Source organism: Xiphophorus hellerii, chromosome 10 (assembly GCF_003331165.1).
Source record: "Xiphophorus hellerii strain 12219 chromosome 10, Xiphophorus_hellerii-4.1, whole genome shotgun sequence".
Taxonomy (NCBI): Eukaryota; Metazoa; Chordata; class Actinopteri; order Cyprinodontiformes; family Poeciliidae; genus Xiphophorus; species Xiphophorus hellerii.
Window position 1 is genome coordinate 11,971,530 of NC_045681.1, and position 6,000 is coordinate 11,977,529.

General features: G+C 38.1%; 1 long non-coding RNA gene across 1 annotated transcript; it reads left to right on the top strand.

Annotated features, from left to right (window-relative positions):
- Window positions 1-1,028: 1,028 nt before the first annotated feature.
- On the top strand, window positions 1,029-2,149 carry LOC116726747 (uncharacterized). The gene is made up of 2 exons (XR_004340657.1): window positions 1,029-1,569; window positions 1,985-2,149. It is a non-coding gene; the product is annotated as an uncharacterized LOC116726747 (long non-coding RNA).
- Window positions 2,150-6,000: the final 3,851 nt, after the last annotated feature.

The window sequence follows — 6,000 nt, forward strand, 5'->3', positions numbered from 1 at the left end:
AAGCCTAATCACAAAGGGAAGGACCCTTCTCAATAATGAACACCAGAGAAACGAACAAATGTGGAAAAACAAAGAAATTAGTTAATGCAAACCACAACCCAAACACCTACGTATTGTGACACCTCTCCCACAGTTGTAAATGCATTCATCCTTTAGTTGTTAAAATATGTATTAGGAGTTTGAGTCATTTAAAAGAAATGTTATAAAGTTGTTAAATTGGTTCCTTCTGACAAGGGCCAATTTTGAGAGACTTAAAGGGTAATTATTTTTGCTTCACTGTTGCACAATAAATTTGAGCATATCATTTAAGTGTTTTGTGCATTGATTGTTAACCATTAACAATCAAATTTTGTTAAGTTAAAGCATTTATTTAACACTGGAAAACACAACAATTTAGGAACACATAATCAGATGAAGCTTTTTCAGATCACCGAGCATCAACCCCAACTCTGATAGCTCTGCCAGCTCAGAATGAGCATTGCTGGTGATGTTAAAATGTCAGTACCACTCCAGTGTGTACCATGTTTTTTTTTTTTGAAAAATCCCCACACAGCCCGTCTGCTTGGAAATTAGCATATCCAGGCAGATCTCAATGGAGCTTAGCATCTGCTTCCCAGATTAGTTATGAAGACAGGACAGAGTGCCAAGACACCTCTGTTTACTGCTGCTTTTTATTAAAGCCCCAATGTTGTGGGGTTAGTTTAGCAGTTTATAAAATTGCATCAGCTGGATTTAAAACAGATTTGCAGTGTATGCATAAAGACAGGATTGTTGATGGTGATTGTGATGAAAGGCTGGAACGTCAATTTAATGCCAGTTGGAAGGGTCAGACATACATATCTTTAATCATAGATAATCTGGATACAAACACCCAGAATAGCAAAATGTTTTGCAATGTTAGAAGAGCTTAACAGATAATGAATTATGTCTTCCCATAATGCTAGCAAGGTACAATGTTCTTCCTAAAATCAGAGGTATTTGTGTTCCATGTAGCTTTTCCCTGATTTATTATAAACAGTAATTGTATATTGCTGTTAGAGGTGTGCAGTGTTGGGTAGTAACGGATTACATGTAACGACGTTACGTAATTTAATTACAAAAAAAGAGTAACTGTAATTCGTTACAGTTACAATGAGAAAATATGTAATTCAGTTACAGTTACTTCCGAAAATATTAAGAATTACAAATTTAGTTACATTTTAAAAAAAATATGAACAAAAACCTTTGCGAAATATGTAATGATATTTTTATTGCTTTGCGCCCTATATCGCCGTTTCCCGCTACGGCTCCTTGTCTCTATCATATTTGCCAGCCGCAATGCCACTCTGATGTTCCGTCCTGTGCTGGCGGAGCCTCCTGGAGGAACAGCAAGCGAGCGGACGGTTCCATTTCAGCTCAAGCAGCGCATCAAAAATGACAGCCTTCCAGCTCTGGAAATATAAGGAGCATTTCATTTACACATGTGAAAATGGCTCAAATTTAACCGTGCAGTGCAAGAAGTGTTTGCCGGCTATCAAGAACTTGTCCACGTCGAAGCAATCTATGTCAAACCTGAGGAAACATTTAGAGGTAAGTGCAACTCACTGATAGACGAAGCGTATTGTTTTACGAATATTTGACTGTTTGGTGTTGATGCATGACAAACGTTGGAATCTATTCTTTCCCATGAGACATTGTATGTGCCAGTGTTATGGTTTTCATGATGAACATAAAGTAAACTAGAAAATTCCTGAAGAAATTTAACTGGGGCCTGCCAAAGTGTGCCCGTCGGTTTGGACCCAGCGTTCTGATGCTAAAAATTAGCATCAATGCTAAGCTTAGCTAAATAGTAGTCATTAGCTTGTGGAATTTTATCACTTGCTTCGCAAGTCAGTCACTACTCTCCTTATGTATTGCTATGGGCAGGCCCCAATTAATGCTACTTTGAACATATAATTATTAATCATAGTATATTTTTCTTCTATCTTTTTTTCTCTCTTTTCAGAGGAAGCATCCAGGCGTTCTTCTGAAAGGCACGTTTAGTCCATCTGATACTCGGGACCCATCGTCCATCTTAATTCTTGATGCACTGTATTGTGCCGTGTTTAATTTTACAAGCAAGGGTGTGCAAAGAAAAAATCAAGAAAAATAAAATGTGATGTAAAAGTCTTACTTTGCTTATTTATTACTAAACTAGAGCACTTCATTGTCATTGCACATGTATGAAGTAATGAAATGCAGTTTGGCATCTAATCAAGTGCAACGTGTGCAGATTGTACAGCATGCAGTATTTAGAGATAAAATGCAGTTATTCACAGCTAGGGTAAGGAAAGATGGTTGATAGATATGTGCAGCAGAATAAATAAATTACCCCTAGGGAAATGCATGTATGTGCAGAGCTACTGTAGATAGGGGTATACAAGTGCGAATTGAAGAGGAACACTGTACAAATGTTGGGATGGTACAGTAAGGTATGGATAGAGGGGAAGGAAAGACTGGTCTTTGGGAAGAGTTAAATAAGGTGACCGCTGTAGGAAAGAAGTGGTTTCTGAACCTGCTTGTGTTAGTCTGCAAACTGCGTAAATGGTAGAGCCTGGGGGAGGAGCAGAAAAGAGTATGGCCCGATGAGAGGAGTCTGAGAAAATCTTACATGCCTGGTGCTGGCATCTCTTCTTGTGGACCTCCTGTGATTGCCTGTCAGCAATTCCCTCTCAGCTTAGTGCTCTTTTAAGGTTCCCACTCAGTTCTCAAAAATTAAATGTTGAACATGGGTCAATACTCATTAAAACCTCAAAGTAATCAAAAGTAATCAAAAGTAATTAGTTACATTACTTTTTAAAAGTAATCGAAAAAGTTACACTACAATTACATTTTAAACAAGGTAACTTGTAACTGTAACGGATTACATTTTTAAAGTAACTTACCCAACACTGGAGGTGTGTGTGAATAATTGTTTATGTTGCCTCTGTCTTGACCCTGTTATGGACTGGTGATGTGTCCAGCGTCTTGCTTCACGACCGCTGGAATAAGCTTCACACCTTTATCGCTCACACATGACTAATAATAAAGAAATTTAAATTATTTTTATATATTCAGGATTCTAAATTTTAGAAAATTGTTGTTCTAATTGTTGTGCTAGTAAATTTAAATGAGTTCATATACATTTTAAAAGTTAAAATATTTGATTAGTTTAACTCAAAGAGTGAAACTTTTGAGATGTATAGATTTCAAACACACAATGATGAATGTCAAGTGTTTATTTCTGTTAATTTGAAAGACTAATGAATAATTTGAAGACTAACTATTGAAACCTACAATTCAAAATCAGAATCATCGGAAAGACTGCTTACTTGACAATATTCAAGCAGATAATTTATAAAAGGCTGTTGCTAAAGAAACTAAAGAGTGGTGTCCAAGCAAACTAATGAAAAGTTGGGTGGAAGGAAAAATGAGGCAAAGTGAAACCCACAGTACAGTTTTGGGGGAGATTTGCATATTGTGGACTGTGGCTGGACTTAGAGCTTCAAGAGCCAAAATGCTTTGACATATCCAGAGAATGGACTACAACTCTCTACTTTTAAGTGACATCTGGACCAGAGGTTTCAAAATCCTCTTTCTGGATTAAATATATTTAGCATTTTATTTGGAAGTCATCATCATTGTCATAGTTTGATTGTAGAGTGGAGAGGCACAGAATCTAAGCTGCTCGAAATTTAGTTTCACTGACGTTTCCACAGTCAGTGATGATTTGGGAAAATAAGGCATCTGCTGCTGTTGGTCCACTAGGTTTTATAAAGTCTACAGTCAGTGTAGCTGTCTCCCAGTAAATTTTAGTGATTGGTGGTTCTTTCTGCTGCTGAGCTTTGGAGAGAAGGCAATTTCATTTTGCAGCAGTAAAAAAAGTACCAATATCTTCTTTAATTACGATAGTATCAGTATGCTTGATTAGTCAGCAGTCAAAGCCTGAATCAAAGCCTACATAGAATCAATGTACAGTAGTACTGTCAAAAGGAAGACTGAGCACAAGCCTGAATAATACAGATAAAATGAAATTTGAATAAAAAGCAAAAGCAGAGGAAATCTGTATGGGGACAAGTACTTTTTCCCTGTCCTGTATCCTACATTTATTTATATGCCTTTTGAGTATGTCTATTTTTCATTGTGTTTTTTGTGCTGCTTAAACTTGTTCCTTTGCGATTTTATGGTTCTTAATTATTCAACACTTTTTACTGTAAGTGCAGTTTTATAGGACTAACATTACAACACTATAAATGCATGAAAGGAAAACACCCTCAGTCCTGTTGCAGTTTCCAGTCCTGTCTCTCACATGTATACATTTATATGCACCCTTTTTATCTCAAATCTGTCACTTTTTTTCCATGGCCACTGATTCCCCCCGTCATTCTTGGCTTGAGTTCAGCTTCGAGGTTCACTGCGACACATTCTTCCACACCAGCGGCTTCCTCACAGAAACCCTGTCCGGCTGACATTTATGCAGAACAACAGCCCCGGTGTGTATGCGTGATAATTAAAATGTGTACACTACAGAGCCTTTTCACATCTCCTTGAGTCTCTGGGTGCGCTGCCCGCTGGGGGCACTGTTATATTTAGCTGCTTGGTCTTTGATTAAAATATGACTCTCCTGGTGACCTTCACACCTGCCGCAGCTCTGCCAGGTTCTCAGGAACACGATCGCTTGATAAATACATGGCGGTTGGGGGCACCAGAACCGCTGACAAAGACACAATCAATCCCCCACAAATTGAGCGTGTTCCTCTCTATGCAGCGTATACGTGAAGCTCTGTTACTGTGTAACTCTGGCAGCATCCGCCGGTGCACTGGACCGTCGCTGAGGCTCAGCAGATGGATAGATGTGGAATCCTGTATAAATATCCATGTTCCCAAGTGGAGCAAGGATTGACATTTTATTCCTTCCTCCAATTTTCTGTCTGCACCACAAGAAGCTTACATATTTAGCTTTCAGTGATAAATTTCTTCAGATGTCTTGAAGGGATTACGCTCCATACTCCACATTACACCCATTTTGCAGAGAGTGTTATTACATTTCTTATTGTGACCATTAGAATTTTTTTAAGGGGTTAAAAATCCTAATGACTTAATTTCCTTGACTTAAATCATATTTTGGGATTATAGATATTACTGCTTCACCTGCAGTGCTGTGAAAAAGTATTTGCCCTCTCTTCTTTATTTACTCCTTTTTATTGTCACTGACTTACAGGGTGTTCCTTGCATGAATGGCACCCTGGGCGAGGCTCTCCGACCTAATGATGCTGGGTGGGACAGAATGCAGTGCAGACATGGAGAAAGCGTGCAACCTAGTTTTCCTAGTATAAGCACAATGGAGGGTGCCATAATACTGCCCGTGCATAAAAGCAATAGAAAACCTGTTCAATACACAACTGACAGAAGCTATATTTTATTATTCAGTGTTTGTGCACTGCATCTCATTATGATGCCCTGTGTAAATGCAGTTCTTAAGGGTGAAAAACATGGAACAGTGGTAAAAGTTTTCAGAAGATGCTGACCTAGCAAAATTACTCCGAGAGCATTAATGATTCATGTAGGAGGTCACAAACCAGACCTCCTACAAGAACCAGAACAGCCTAAATGTACTCAGTAAAAGTCAGTTTCCATGATTTAAGAATCAAAAACAACATTGCCTTAAAGGGGACGAGAAGGTTCTAAGGCAAAAATCACTCCTAATCAAAAAGCACATTAAGACCTGTCTCATTTGTCAAAAAAGCATTTTTCACATTACCTTGAGACTACTGAAGAATATTGTGGCATAAAGCTAACACAATGATAGAAACAGTATAACACACCAATAAGCATAGTGGTCAAAGTATGATGGTTGAAGTTAGATTTACTTCTTGGAAGACCTGACTGACTTGCAATTATGCTACATACTGGGATTCCTGAAAGAGAATTTGCCTTCAGTTTATGACTCTAATATCTAATCTTATCTGACTCAAGTCAGATAAGTCATTTTTCTCAAGGCTT